General features: G+C 42.1%; 2 protein-coding genes across 8 annotated transcripts in view; one reads left to right on the top strand and one right to left on the bottom strand.

Annotated features, from left to right (window-relative positions):
• Positions 1–15,881, bottom strand: part of ralgps2 (Ral GEF with PH domain and SH3 binding motif 2) — a 145,295-nt gene that overhangs the window by 27,463 nt on the left and 101,951 nt on the right. The gene's annotated exons all lie outside the window — the stretch shown is intronic.
• LOC118391839 (angiopoietin-related protein 1) overlaps positions 800–15,881 on the top strand; it is a 45,876-nt gene continuing 30,794 nt past the window's right edge. Inside the window, exons 1-3 of one of the 3 annotated variants that reach the window (XM_035783308.2) lie at positions 800–1,003; positions 10,916–11,033; positions 11,654–11,742. The gene's annotated coding sequence lies outside the window, so the exon portion shown is untranslated. The remainder of the gene's footprint in view (positions 1,004–10,915; positions 11,034–11,653; positions 11,743–15,881) is intronic. The other 2 variants (XM_035783302.2, XM_035783315.2) reach the window with 2 other exon arrangements.

The raw sequence follows: 15,881 nt of genomic DNA, 5'->3' as shown, positions 1-15,881 counted from the left end.
TTACATAAATATTATCATTAGGAGACAAAGGCAGTAGCTGGTTTCCATCTCTGGAAATTGAGATTAATTTACAGCACGATTTAACTGCCTGTCGCTTTCTCCCATCACGCTGTATTCCTACATCCCCCCTCTCCATATATCTGTCATTCTATTCTCCTCTCTACTGCTTTCCATCGCCGTTCTATTTATCTCCCGCCCAGCACCACTGAACATAGAGCCTGTCATATGTCTCTTATGTCATATGTCTTCCTGTGAGGAAGAGGGTCTCTCCATACACCTGGAGCCTCCTTTGCATCTCTCTACAAAGTAGTGTGACCAACAAACACCCACTCGTGCACAGCTGTCTGTATTACATAGTGTCTAAAGGAAGCTCCTGTAAACCCTGAGACAACGACATCAGAATTACTGTGTCACAGCATGAACCCTATCACTACAGGCTGGGTTAGGAAGGGATGGACGGAGTCTCTGAATCACACAGAAGGGTATAAGCACAGAGGAGTAAGCCAGACAGAGGCTGGTGAGTTTAGAGTAGTAGTGGGATGTGGGTTACTGAGAAGACCTGGACCTGTGTGTGTGTCTGCCCCAAACTGATTTCTTGAACTCTGAAGTTTCTCCAACAACCTACATCTTTCCTTAAAAAATACCTTTTAGGGGGAGCTTCTTCTGATATCTCCCTCTCTTTTTCGCAGACCAGTGACATCAGAGGTGGGCTGGGGCATACCAAAAGAAACAGGGAGAAAAGGAGGTGGAAAAACAGCCTCCCTCCTCCAAACCCTCCTCTCTCCCTCCCTTCCCTCTCCAGCCAATCATTTGTGAAAACCTTGAGGAACCAGAGCTCAGTAAGTAGAAGTAACCGGTAGTTTAGTCATGGACACAGAGCTCCAGCTATAAACCCTAACGCCAACCTCACTGAGCCCACAGGGAAGGGACTTTGCTGGGCAGCAGGCTTCCAACAGCAAGCTTCTGGATTCTGAAGCTCCGGAGATCTAACCACATGATAGAGGTGAGCACCTGTGTAAGATGGGGGAAGTGTAGATGAGCAGAGCCTGAGGAGGGGACTGAACTGGAGCACCGAGGCTCACTGAGGATTGCTTTCTCACTCCATGCATTGTGTTGTGTAGCTATGTGAGCAGCTGGGAGAGCTCTGCTCTGCAGGAGAGGTTAGAACGTTCTGTTAGCAGTTATTTTCTGGGTGCAGAAGAATCAGGGGAGTTTAGCAACGCTATTTCTCCAGGGGACTGGTATCTAGATAAGCCTCAAGGTAAAGCTAGACCTATGTACAGCGAGACTCTGTACAGTGAGTGAGAAGGACTCCTTAGACAGAGAGCCTGAGACAGACGGGCTGTATATGGATGTCAAGGGAATTAGCTACACACAGGAGCTCAGCAACAGGTAACCTGCTACACTGTAAATGTCCATTCACTGCTGCTGGGCCTTTATTGGGATATAGAAACTTTACCTTTCAAGTATCCTGAGTGGTGCAGTGGTCTAAGGCACTGCATCACAGTGCTAGAGGCATCACTACAGACCAGGGTTCGATTCCGGTCTGTATCACAACAGGCGATCGGGAGTCCCATAGGGTGTCGTCTGGGTTAGGGGAGGGTTTGGCCTTCATTTTAAATAAAAATGTGTTCTTAACTGACTAGCCTAGATCAATAAAAAGCATATAGGGAGCAGCAATGAGTCAGTAGACATTTACTGTATTTCACTGGAGTAACTTCCTTCTCTCGGTCGAGCTGTAGTTTTTCCATAATTCTATTGTGTGAGTAAGTGAGAAGGTCAGATGGCGAGATCAGAGATGTGTGTGTGTGTGTGTGTGTGTGTGTGGACCCTTGCTCCTGTTAAGCTTTGGTTTCCTAATATCCTCTCTGCCTGAGAATGAGAAATGGTTGTTAAATTAACCAGGATAGATTAGGGTTAAATAAATAAGTCAACATAATGAGGTGGTGATACACTCTACAGTGTGTGGCTGAATGTTACTATCACACGCACGCATTTTGTGACAATCGATAGTGAATGGAGTTGTTTCTGAATGAATAGAAGGTTCCATTCATGGTGTCGTTTGAAGAAAAACAACACTGATAATACAATATAATTCTACTATGACCACATCATCCTACAACGCAACCCTCCATCCAGGCATCAGATAGAAACTACTAAACCTCACACTGACACTCGGGGCTTGGAACGTTTATAATATCGGTCTGCTAGCGTTGATATCGCCACTCACAATTAGGTTCAACTGTCTTCACTTATACATGCTCTGCTGTCAAGTTAGATACATGGAAAACTCTCCGCTCACTCTGGATACACATCTGTTAATGCTGTATGACTGGGGATAGGGACGTAAGAGCACAGCAACACAGTTCACATAAGACTGCCTATGTGAACTGGCCTAACAGCTAAAGCAGATCTTAAAAACAAAATGAGGGCAGGCCTAGAGGTTCTGAAAACGTTTTGTGAGGCGGAGGGTTTTTCAACGATCGATAAATCAGAGTAAATCACAGCACTAACTCATCTGACTGACACACAGAGACAGCGGGAGAGATAGAGATATGGGAGAGAGAGAGGGATAAAGAGGGGAGGGGGTAGAAGTGCTTGGCTCCCAGTTCACCTGGAACACGTGTTGAGGGACTTAAACTGGGTCAGCACTCTGGCTACAACAACCCTAACCCATACATATCAACAATTTTAGGTTATATGGCTTGTGAAGGTCCTGTAGTTAAACTACAGACAGACAGCTAGTGGAGCTGGCTGGCCATAACAGCAGGCATGGGGCCAACCAAAACTATACCTCACAGTGGGGTGCTCCCTGTGCTGCACACCACAGGGGCCACACACGGCCCCAACGAGACCACTTCTGTTTTCCAAACATCACTCTTCCCTACCTCAGTAATAGATACACACAAGCTCATGATTCCCAGCACAAACGAGACTTGACATCCAAGTGTTGGAGACGATTCAAACTTAGACTTTTGAGGAATAGGTGTATTCATATGTGAATCTGAACAACTTAAATACACTGCGGTCAGCCCACAAACACAACAGGTATTCAGTTTGCGGCTCTCGCTCTGACCACAAGCGGTTTACCCAGCCACAACACACACTCGTATAACTGAACTTGTGGGGACACACAATTCAGTCCCATTCAAATTCATATTTTCCCTAACCTTACCCCTAGGCCCTAACCCTAAAGGAGCTAAAAAAAAATAGCATTTGAACTTGTGAGGACTAACAAAATGTCCCCAGTTGGTAAATGTTTGTTTACTATTCTTATGGGGACTTCTGGTCCCCACAAGTATAGGTACACACACACACACAGCTTTGTCCTCTGAGCCTGGAATCCATCACCTATGAAGCAACATGAAATCTTAAAATCTGTTAATCCCCCCTGGAAACATTTTTTTGGGGGACAAGCAAGCACTCCGATGTGGCCATTTTCAAATTCCTAGAATGTTTAGAATTCCATATAGTAAGGCATTTGAAAATTCTATAGCAATAGCCAAATCAGAACTACAGTAGGACAATATGCAAATAGGCCACTTGCCACAGGCCTGACATCATTCACTTTTAACTGGACTGTGTTTACAGGCATAGCAACAGCGCGACTTTAGAGCATTAGAACACATTCGTCAAAAGCCACAAAATACACCTGAATAGAGTTCTGTAAATACCTCGGGTGTCCTCCTACATTTAGAAACTTTACAGTCCTATTGATCAAACAACCTCAGTTGCTTATACACATCAACAAGATCAACAACTAATGTTAGCCAGACCAGAGCGAGATGAGCTAAAATCTAACAAGGGAACCATACATAAACCCTCCCGCACTTGTTCAGCTAGTTGTCCGTCAAAATTGCACTGATAAACGGAAGGGAATAGTAGCCGCTTGTCCTTCTGCAGCTTGCCTTCCATGCATGCTTGTCCCAACCTACGTTTTGAAAACTGAATGGGAACTTGCAAACCCGCCAATTTGATCGATGCCAAATACATCTGATTGACAACTAAGAGATATGCTAACTGTGGATAACAGTTGTTCAAGTTCAGCATTAGCAAGCAAAGGGATTCACATTTCTTGCTTGCTAACAAAAATGACAACTGAATCTCTAGCTGTAGCCACCTACAAAACGGCAAGGGGAAAAAGTTGGTCACTCACCCACTCCTCCAATGACATCCCCCCCAGCAGCTAGCTAGTTGATCTTGCCGATGTGCATAAGCAACTGAGGGCAAGATAACCTACCTTTTCATGGCTGTTTGATCAATAGGACTGTTAGCTATTTAGCTATCTAAAAACGTGGAGTCAATCAGCAGACGGACCATATTGAAAAAAACTAAGAGTTTGCGTGCCAGACATAGCCAAAACAAAACATGCAAGTAAGACCCAAACTGGCAATTGTTTTATTAGAAAAAAGATGTCCCTTTATAATGTCCTCTACTGTATATAGCATTAACATATTAAAACAAAAAAGAGAAATAAAATGTGTCCACGCTTGCTGCGATGCTAGCCAAACAGGATTTATTGCAAATAACAAAAACCTAGCTATAGGTTGTAGTAACATTTAAACTTATTTGACATTTTTTTGCACTGCATGGCTCACCGGTGTGGTTGAATGCAGCATCGCATGTTGCACTCAAAATGTATTGTAGTTAGCCTAAGCTACTGCTCAAATGTTGCTGTGATAGGACTACATTTTCTCCTTTGCATGGTGTTTTGTTGCAGGTTTTGTTTTTTGGTTATTCGTCAAGCTTTAAAAACCGAAGCCAGACTTCAACATTTTGGTAGCCTTGCAAGACTGGCATGTTTCTGTACACTTTCCCTCTCTTGCAGGCAGCAAACGGGACATGAAAGCAGCGCAATTGAAGTTTAATTCACCTATGCTAGTGCATCAGGTTGTAATTTCAAAAAAGTCGAAGACTCAACTGTTGAGTCATTTGTGCCGGCAGGCCCGGTGTTCGACACGTGCGCTAGCCTATTAGCCCCGTTATGACTGAGTTGTGATCATTGCTCTTTCTAGTTTTATTGTATTGACATTCCCAGCTTTAGTTACAGGTGTCCGTTTTTGTTTCAAAATATTGAGTCAATGGAACAGTTCATCCTGAATGTTTGCAGGCAGCAAACAATGTACTAGGCCAGCTGTGATTTACAGCCTGATAATAATATTTTTTGACTACCAAGAAAGAAATTATATTAATCCTGCACTGAACTGCATCCATCTATTCTGCCAAAAATGCTTCACTGTACGTCAAGGCATTTTCGGTCAAATAGAACTTAATTTTAAACAATATAATTATAAACTGGGAATTTTATATTTTTGACTGATATGATGATTGTTTCATATCTGCAAAGTAGTTCTGCAACGCAGTCAGCTCCACTTTAAAACACTATTAACTACAATGAAACACTCCATAACTATCAGTTACCTGCACCAGTGGAAAGAACATATGCTTGAGGAGAGGAAGGTGATATACTGTAGCAGACAAAAAGAGCTCATTCAAAGATCTGTTAAATGTTAAGGGAGAATCAAACAGGGGAGTTGAGTGTGTGGAGTCAAAACTACTCTCGTAGGAAAGGAGAGAGAAGGAACAAAGGAGTTAGAGGGGGGAGAGAAAAGACAGTGGGAGACGCAAGACACAGGCACACACAAACCAAGAGTCAGAGGACACTGTGTGTGTGTGGGATGGAGAGAGTAAGGGAAGCCTTGTGGGATTCGCCATGTTTGTGTCTACGAGGGAACTTTGTGTGTGTGAGACTTCCTTGGGCTTATGACACACAAAGAGTGATTTTTGATTGTGGGCAGAACTGGAAAAGCGTGTGTGAGGTGAAGGCAGAGTGGGGCCACACCCCACTATGCTGAGACTCCCACATTTGAAACTGAAACTCAACTAGGGTTCCAGTCCTCACACACACACACCAATTCCTACTTTGGCTGCCTTTCCTTCCAGTTCTCTGCTGCCAATGACTGGAACGAACTGCAAAAATCACTGAAGCTGGAGACCCATATCTCCCTCACTAGCTTTAAGCACCAGCTGTCAGAGCAGCTCACAGATCACTGCACATAGCCCATCTGTAAACAGCTTATCCAACTACCTCATCCCCATACTGCATTTATTTTGCTCCTTTGCACCCCAGTATCTCTACTTGCACATTGATCTTCTGCACATCTACCATTCCCGTGTCTAATTGCTATATTGTAAATGCCTTGCCACCATGGCCTATTTATTGCCTTACTACCTCCCTAATCTTACCTCATTTGCACTCACTGTATATAGATTTTGTATTTTTTATGCTGTATTATTGACGGAATGTTTGTTTATTCCATGTGTAACTCTGTGTTGTTGTTTGTGTCGAACTGCTGTGCTTTATCTTGGCCAGGTCGCAGTTGTAAATGAGAACTTGTTCTCAACTAGCCTACCTGGTTAAATAAAGGTGAAATAAAAAAATAACACACACACTAGAAGAACCAAAACATTGACTCCAGGCTCTTAAGATATTCTGGGTTTGGGAGATCCAACCAGAGACCCAAAACCATATTGTTAAAACGCCTTCCTCTCCTTCCCTCGGTTTTCCTCTTCATCCTACAGGACCAATTCCAGTTGTGGTTTAGATGGATTCCACATCATAAACCCTTTGGTCTCGCTCTCTCATCATTTCCTCCAGCACTAGTTTACACCATGACTTAAAACACCCTACTCAGAAAGAGGTGACCACTATAACCCCACTTTCCCTAAATCCTGCCCTCTCTCCCTTCCTCCAAATCTTCCATCTCTGGCTCTATCAGTTAGTTGTAAGTATGACTTGGTGTCTAGCGTGTGGAGGTTGCCTGGAATGTTGATCCTTTGCTCTCTCCTCTGACTGTTCCAAGTAATTGCTAACACGTTGAGGGTGCGTGTGAGAGACAGAGCAAATGGTGCGTTTGTGTGTGTGTGTGTCTGAAGAGGGAGCAATCACGAGCAATCGCGAGAACTGCTTTTTTGTGGGGAGGGGGGGACCAAGTGTGTGTGTGAACAGTAGGGTTCTGACAGGGCCATGTTTGTAGTAAACCTTTTACAACTGTGCTAAAGCATCCTCTCCCTGATCCCTATATTCTCTCCTCCCCTCTCTGTTCTTTCAGGAGATGGATGTGTTGTGTGTTTGGGGGTTTTGGAAGCAGATTGGGAAAGTCTGAAGGCCAGATGGGACATTGGAAGCTGGAAATGTCAGGCTGGGAAATGCATAGTCTATAAAATAATATTAATAAAATAGCTTCCAAATATGGCCTCTCTTCCTGGTGCTGCTATCCATCAGACAGAACACTGACATATAGATGGAACCTGCTCTAACCTGAACCTGCTATATATATATATATATATATATACACACACACATTTGAACATCTTGGCCATGTTCTGTTATAATCTCCACCCGGCACAGCCAGAAGAGGACTGGCCACCCCACATAGCCTGGTTCCTCTCTAGGTTTCTTCCTAGGTTTTGGCCTTTCTAGGGAGTTTTTCCTAGCCACCGTGCTTCTACACCTGCATTGCTTGCTGTTTGGGGTTTAAGGCTGGGTTTCTGTACAGCACTTTGAGATATCAGCTGATGTACGAAGGGCTATATAAATACATTTGATTTGATATACACAGTACTAGTCAAAAGTTTGGACACACCCAATTTTTTTTATTACTATTGTCTATACTGTAGAATAATCGTGAAGATATCAAAACTATGAAATAAAACATGGAATCATGTAGTAACCAAAAAGTGTTAAACAAATCAAGATACTTCGAAGTAGACACCCTTTGCCTTGATGACAGCTTTGCACACTCTTAGGTCAGTTAGGATCACCACTTTATTTTAAAGAATGTGAAATGTCAGAATAATAGTTTAGAGAAAGATTTATTTCAGCTTTTATTTCTTTCATCACATTCCCAGTGGGTCAGAAGTTTACATACACTCAATTAGTATTTGGTAGCATTGCCTTTAACTTGGGTCAAACGTGTCTGGTAGACTTCCACAAGCTTACCACAATTAGTTGGGTGAATTTTGGCCCATTCCTTCAGACAGAGCTGGAGTAATAACTAAGTCAGGTTTGAAGGCATCCTTGCTCACACACGCTTTTCCAGTTCTGCCCACAAATTGTCTATAGGATTGAGGTCAGGGATTTGTGATGGCCACTCCAATACCTTGACTTTGTTGTCCTTAAGCCATTTTGCCACAACTTTGGAAGTATGCTTGGGGTCATTGTCCATTTGGAAGACACATTTGAGACCAACTTTAAACTGATGTCTTGAAATGTTGCTTCAATATGTCCACATAATTTACCTCCTCATGATGCCATCTATTTTGTGAAGTGCACCAGTCCCTCCTGCAGCAAAGCACCCCCACAACATGATGCTGCCACCCCTGTTGCTTCACGGTTGGGATGGTGTTCTTCGGATTGCAAGCCTCCCCCTTTTTCCTCCAAGAATAACAATGGTCATTATGGCCAAACAATTATATTTTTATTTCATCAGACCCAAGGACATTTCTCCAAAAAGTACAATCTTTGTCCCCATGTGCAGTTGCAAACCGTAGTCTGGCTATTTTATGGCAGTTTTGGAGCAGTGAATTCTTCCTTGCTGAGTGGCCTTTCAGGTTATGTCAATATAAGACTCATTTTACTGTGGATATAAATACTTTGTACCCGTTTCTTCCAGCATCTTCACAAGGTCCTTTGCTGTTGTTCTGGGATTGATTTGCACTTTTCACACCAAAGTACGTTCATCTTTAGGAGACAGAACATATCTCCTTCCTGAGTGGTATGACGGCTGCATGGTCCCAAGGTGTTTATACTTGCGTACTATTGTTTGCACAGATTAATGTGGTTCCTTCAGGCATTTAAAAATTACTCCAAAGGATGAACCAGACTTGTGGAGGTCTATAATTGTTTTCTGAGTTATTGGCTGATTTCTTTTGATTTCCCCATGATGCCAAGCAAATAGGCACTGAGTTTGAAGGTAGGCCTTGAAATACATCCACAGGTTCTCCTCCAATTGACTTAAATGATGTAAATTAGCCTAATCAGAAGCTTCTAAAGCCATGACATAATTTTCTGGAATTTTCCAAGATGTTTAAAGGCAGTCAATTTAGTGTATGTAAACGTCTGACCCACTGGAATTGTGATAGTGAATTATAAGTGAAATAATCTGTCTGTAAACAATTGTTGGAAAAATTACTTGTGCACAAAGTAGATGTCCTAACCTACTTGCCAAAACTATAGCTTGTTAACAAGAAATTTGGGGAGTGGTTGAAAATGAGTTAATGACTTCAACCTAAGTGCATGTGAACTTCCGACTTCAACTCTGTTATATCTCTATATGACTTAGCAATGTATATATATTTAAATCTCACTATTCAAATAGTATTATTCATTTTTGCCAAATACGTGTGGTTATTAAATAGTGTGTTTTTAATAACCTGAGCACTGATGTGCGAGGGAGACGCTGGCGCTCTATTGCTGCAGCCGGAAGTTATATAGAGCAGTGTGTATAGCGAGCAGACGGAGAGAGACCTCCAAGGCAACTCTGCTACATCCAAGACTAGCTAACTTGTAGCAGCCAGTGTTCTTTATCATCCCATATAACAAAAGATGTGTATAACTAACCCAACATAAACGACAGGCTGTGGTATCCAATGGGCGCAAATTAAATCAGTTTGCAGAACAAGCAAGGAGGTGGGCAGAGCAACGCATGAGGTAGCGAGATCCTATTGGCGTATTTGCATATTTCCGTTAGGGAACGACAACATTGAATTCGCCCTTGCACACCTAAACAACGCAATATTCTGAAACTTTGACAAAGGGTAAAGTCTACAAAACCTAGTCCACTCTGTTCGTAACAGATTGTAGTTCATAAAGCTAGCTAGGCTTTTGAGGTCACATGCTGCGCATGCTCCCCAACCACATTCAATTAAACAGCCTACCAGTTGGTTGCTCGTTGTAGCCTACTCCTTCCGCTAACTTTTAATTGCGGAATTTTATTCCGTCTTGTATTTATTTCATTAGTGAACTATCACTCCACTTAATTTTGAAAAATACTTTCCAGTGTTAAAAAGCAGGTTAAAATAGGCCTCTATACTTTTTTGCTCTTGCTAAATGAACACACAAGTATTCAAATACGAACATCAGTTTGGATATTTGACTAACCGTGCACATCCCTAATACGTCTATACCACTTTAACATTTAGTTAACTTTAACCCTGGCTGATAGCAGCAGCGATAACACAATCCTTCTCATTCATGATTGTCACAGTAGCCAGAACACACCAGTAACCCCCCCCCCTCCCCCCAAAAATAACTTGTTTCTCACAAGTGTAGCATGGGTTGCGAGTTCCGCAAACAGACGACTTTAACCAAACAAACGTTGGAGATGATAAATTATGGGCATTACCGGTAATGGGGAATTGAGACAGCAAACAATGCACACATTGTTTCATAACTTCAATGAATATGCACAAAATGGCAAGCGAGCACATTCTGGAGCCACACTCCCCTTATTCTTGGACCATTAGACATGCGTCTCATGTCCCATAAAAATATTTGCGCCTGCTGGACTAAAAGAATCTTGGTTGACCAACAGCCTATCGACCAAACAATTGACCAGTCGACTAAATGGGGACAGCCCTAATACAGTAATACCCTAACAGAGAAAGGGCGAGATGTTGAGTGTCTCTTGTCCCGTTACTTCTCCATTAACAGCTCATGTGTGTGTAAGTGAGCGGGAGTATATGGCTTTGTCTGGGGTTGGACATTGCGACATCTGTTAGGGGATACACGAACCATCCGCTGTGGTTCCTGAGCCAACAATACTTCTCTCTTTATTAAATTTAGTTAAGAAGGGGGAGAAAGGGAAAGAAAGGGTTGAGATTTCTAACTGGCTGTGTTTTCTGCTTTCCCAAGTCTGTCCATCTTCCCTCACCTCTGTCACTACCCATTATCTACAACAGCCTCAATACTGACCCAGAAAGAGGGAGGAGAGGACAGAAAAGGGACAGCGAGAGAGCAAGTCAGAAGAGAGGTACAACAGTGTTACATCCATACTATACTGTAGGGACCGAGAGACTGAAAAACAGCTTTTATCTCAAGGACATCAGACTGTTAAACAGCCACCACTAACATTGAGTGGCTGCTGCCAACACACTGTCATTGACACTGACCCAACTCCAGCCACTTTAATAATGGGAATTGATGGGAAATTATGTAAATATATCACTAGCCACTTTAAACAATGCTACCTTATATAATGTCACTTACCCTACATTATTCATCTCATATGCATACGTATATACTGTACTCTACATCATCGACTGCATCCTTATGTAATACATGTATCACTAGCCACTTTAACTATGCCACTTTGTTTACTTTGTCTACATACTCATCTCATATGTATATACTGTACTCGATACCATCTACTGTATGCTGCTCTGTACCATCACTCATTCATATATCCTTATGTACATATTCCTTATCCCCTTACACTGTGTATAAAACAGTAGTTTTGGAATTGTTAGTTAGATTACTTGTTGGTTATCACTGCATTGTCGGAACTAGAAGCACAAGCATTTTGCTACACTCACATTAACATCTGCTAACATGTGTATGTGACAAATAACATTTGATTTGATTTGATTGTAGGTGATTGTTGGGGCGGAGTGTTCTGGAGACAGCCAGGAAGAGGAGTAGTGAACGTCCCACTTCTTCCAGATCCAACTCTCCATCTAACAGTCAGTCTGTATTTACCTCCCTCGTCAGCTATGCGGCTCTGGGTGTGTTGTGTAGCTCCGAGTTGATTTGGTTTAATCGGCCCTGGTTGGACTGAGATTTAATCTGACCTGGATGTCTTACTGAAAGAGACACTTCTCTTCAGCTTTTCAGAAACATTTTGTTAAGTTACAGTCGTGTTCTAAAATGGATTAAATAAATGTTTTTCCTCATCAACCTACACACAATACCTCATAATGACAAAGTGAAACTGGGTATCATTTTTTTCAAATTGATAAAAATAAAAAAAACAGAAATACCTTATTTACATAAGTATTCAGACCCTTTGCTATGAGACTTGAAATTGAGCTCGGGTGCATCCTGTTTCCATTGATCATCCTTGAGGTGGTTCTACAACTTGATTGGAGTGAGTCCACCTGTGGTAAATGCAATTGATTGGACATGATTTGGAAGGGCACACACCTGTCTATATAAGGTCCCACAGTTGACAGTGCTTGCCTGAGCAAAAACCAAGCCATGAGGTCGAAGGAATTGTCCGTAGATCTCCGAGACAGGATTGTGTCGAGGCACAGATCTTGGGAAGGGTACTAAAATATTTCTGCAGCATTGAAGGTCCCAAAGAACACAGTGGCCTCAATCATTCTTAAATGGAAAAAGTTTGGAACCACAAAGACTCTTCCTAGAGCTGGCCTCTCTGCCAAACTGAGCAATCAGGGGTGGGAAGGGCCTTTTACTGAGGAATGTCTTCCATGACAGCCCCCTTGAAATTTGGCAAAATGCACCTAAAGGACTCTGAGACCATTAGAAACAAGATTATCTGATGAAACCAGAGATCCTTGATGAAAACCTGCTCCAGAGCAATCAGGACCTCAGACTGGGGTCAAGGTTCACCTTCCAATAGGACAACGACACTAAGCACACAGCCAAGACAGCATAGGAGTGGCTTCGGGACAAGTCTCTGAATGTCCTAGTTGCCCAGCCGGAGCCCGGACTTGAACCCGATCAAACAACTTTGGAGAGACCTTAAAATAGCTCTGCGGCAACGCTCCCCATCCAACCTGACAGAGCTTGAGGGGATCTGTAGAGAAGAATGGGAGAATTTTAATTATGAGCTATTGTGTGTAGATTGATGGAAAAGAAGAAGAAAAAAACTACAATCCATTTTAAAATAAGGATGTAACAAAATGCGAGGTCTGAATACTTTCCAAATGCACTATAGTGCACTTCTTTTGACAAGAGCCCTTGTTGACAGTAGGACACTAAATAGGCAATAAGGTACCATTTGGGAGGTAGTCTGCAGCTGACTCAGTAGAGAGCTGGTTCTGTTTACATTCTGCTCCTTGCTACAGACAGGCACTTCCTGTAGGCCTTCACTAGGTGTTAGGGCACAGAGTACAGACCACTGACAGGTCTGGTCTGGATGATCTACTGTTGTGTTGTGCTTTACTTAGTGTACAGACAGAATGTAATGACAGTGGACAATGACAGGTAGTGTATTGGTTTGTATGGAGTTAAAAAGGTACAGTAAAACTCCTCTCTCTCAACCTGGAATGTCTTTCCTCTGGTGTTCTAGTTCTAAGAACCACCACAGAGGGGGAAAATGATCCTAAAGCAGAGGGGGAGAGACAGATGAAGAGAGTAAAAAACCAGTGACACTCAGGGGAGAGAGCAAGAGTGCAAGCATGATGGATGAGAGAGAGAGAAACGTGCATGTGAGAAAGAGAAAACAGAAGATGGAGATGAGGATTGCGAGTGAGTCCGTCCTATAATACTACCTGTCACATTCCAGACACCTCTGCCCCTGCAGTGTCTCTCAGAGGGAGCCTGATAATGGCGCAATATGGGCATGGATGAAGAAGCTGCAAAACTACACGGAACAAAAATATAAAACGCAACATGCAACAATTTCAAAGATTTTATTTATTGAGTTATATTTCACGTCACGAAATTAGTCAAATGAAACACGGGACCAACACTTCACGTGTTGCGTTTATATTTTTGATCAGTATAGCTGCCTTGAGAGAGATGTGTGTGTGTGTGTGTGTGTGTGTGTGTGTGTGTGTGTGTGTGTGCGTGTGTGTGTGTGTGTGCGTGTGTGTGTGTGTATGCTTTTCATCCAACCTTTTTATCTGAGTAAAGTACATGTCGGATAAAGAAAAGTCCCAGGCCTGATGAAAACTTTCTAAATGTAGACAAAACATACTAGACAAGGTGGGATCTTTCTGTGTCTGTAAAATGAATCATGCGAGAAATGTCAGTGTAAACGTTTTTATGCGCAAATAGATATAATCATAATCATATTGAAGTAAACTTGAAGTCACACAATGACGTGTGGTCCTCCCACTACGGGTAGTCGAGAAAGCATGTAGTTTAACAGGCTACAGATATAAATGATGCACTTTCACCACCCTGTGACATTCAAGGTGATGAGCTTGATGCTCCTTTCAATAAATATCAAGGATATTTTTCTGTTGACATGATAATCAATACTTGGCTGCAGTTTGACAATTAAAAATAATCTCACAATTTTTTCTATAATAATAATAATAATAATAATAATAATATTATTATTCTAAACATGTAGGCCAGGGGTACTCAACAGGTCCAGAGCCTGCTGGTTTTCTGTTCCAGCTCATAATTAATTGAACCCGCCTGGTGTGCCAGGTCCAAATCAGTCCCTGATTAGAGGGGAACAATGAAAACAAGCAGTGGAACTGACTCCGAGGTCCAGAGTTGAGTTTGAGGGATGTAAGCTACATGTGCGCTCTAGCCAACAGCATGCAGATAGGAGTTGAAAATGCGATTGAAACCCATTTAACTTGTATTTTTAATTCAGTACCTGGGAATTTAATCTGAAAAGGGTATTATGTGCACTACTGTACGTCATCATATACAGCCATTCATCTGCAACAAGTCAATTTGATGGAAACATCTCTGCTGGGAATATGCAATCTCTGCTGGGAATAATTGTCTTTATGCGGATTTTAGAATAAAACACTACCGTTCAAAAGTTTGGGGTCACTTAATTTCTTTGTTTTTGAAAGAAGCGCACATCTTTTTGTCCATTAAAATAACATAAAATTGATCAGAAATACAGTGTAGACATTGTTGATGTTGTGAATAGCTGGAAACGGCAGATTTTTTTTAATGGAATGTCTACATAGGCGTACAGAGGCCCATTATCAGTAACCATCACTCCTGTGTTCCAATGGCACGTTGTATTAGCAAATTCAAGTTTATAATTTTAAAAGGCTAATTGATCATTGGAAAACACTTTTGCAATTATGTTAGCACAGCTGAAAACTGTTGTCCTGATTAAAGAAGCAGTAAAACTGGCCTTCTTTAGACTAGTTGAGTATCCGGAGCATCAGCATTTGTGGGTTCGATTACAGGGTCAAAATAGCCAGAAACAACAAACTTTCTTCTGAAACTCGTAAGTCTATTCATGTTCTGGGAAATGAAGGCTATTCCATGCGAGAAATTGCGAAGAAACTGAAGATCTCGTACAACGCTGTGTACTACTCCCTTCATAGAACAGCGCAAACTGGCTCAGAATAGAAAGAGTAGTGGGAGGCCCGGGTGCACAACTGAGCAAGAGGACAAGTACATTAGAATGTCTAGTTTGAGAAAACGACGCCTCACAAGTCCTCAACTGGCAGCTTCATTAAATAGTACCCTTTGCAACTCTGCCTAGAAGGCCAGCATGCCTGAGTCGCCTCTTCACTGTTGACGTTGAGGCTGGTGTTTTGCGGGTACTATTTAATGGCGCTGCCAGTTGAGGACTTGAGGCGTTTCTAAGTGAACCCAAACTTTTGAACGGTAGTGTGTGTGTGTGTGTGTGTGTGTGTGTGTGTGTGTGTGTGTGTGTGTATGTATGTATGTATGTATGTATGTATGTATGTATAAAATGTCACCAATTGGATGGAAACCTAGCTAATGAAGAACATTTGTAATTCTATATTTTTCAAAATCTCTGAATTTCCTGGAATTTCATTGGAACTGACCCCAACCCTGGTGTGCTACCTTCAGCAATAAATAAGCTTTTTTTGAAAGAGTTCCATTGTCCTTCACATTTTGCTGACCCTCTTTCCTTCAGTTTGCTCCTTAAATTTTTGCACCTTGGTTGGAAAGTGAGGTAATG

Source organism: Oncorhynchus keta, chromosome 1, assembly GCF_023373465.1.
Source record: "Oncorhynchus keta strain PuntledgeMale-10-30-2019 chromosome 1, Oket_V2, whole genome shotgun sequence".
Lineage (NCBI taxonomy): Eukaryota > Metazoa > Chordata > Actinopteri > Salmoniformes > Salmonidae > Oncorhynchus > Oncorhynchus keta.
Note: the sequence above shows the minus strand (reverse complement) of the source record. Positions and strands in the feature narration are given on the sequence as shown.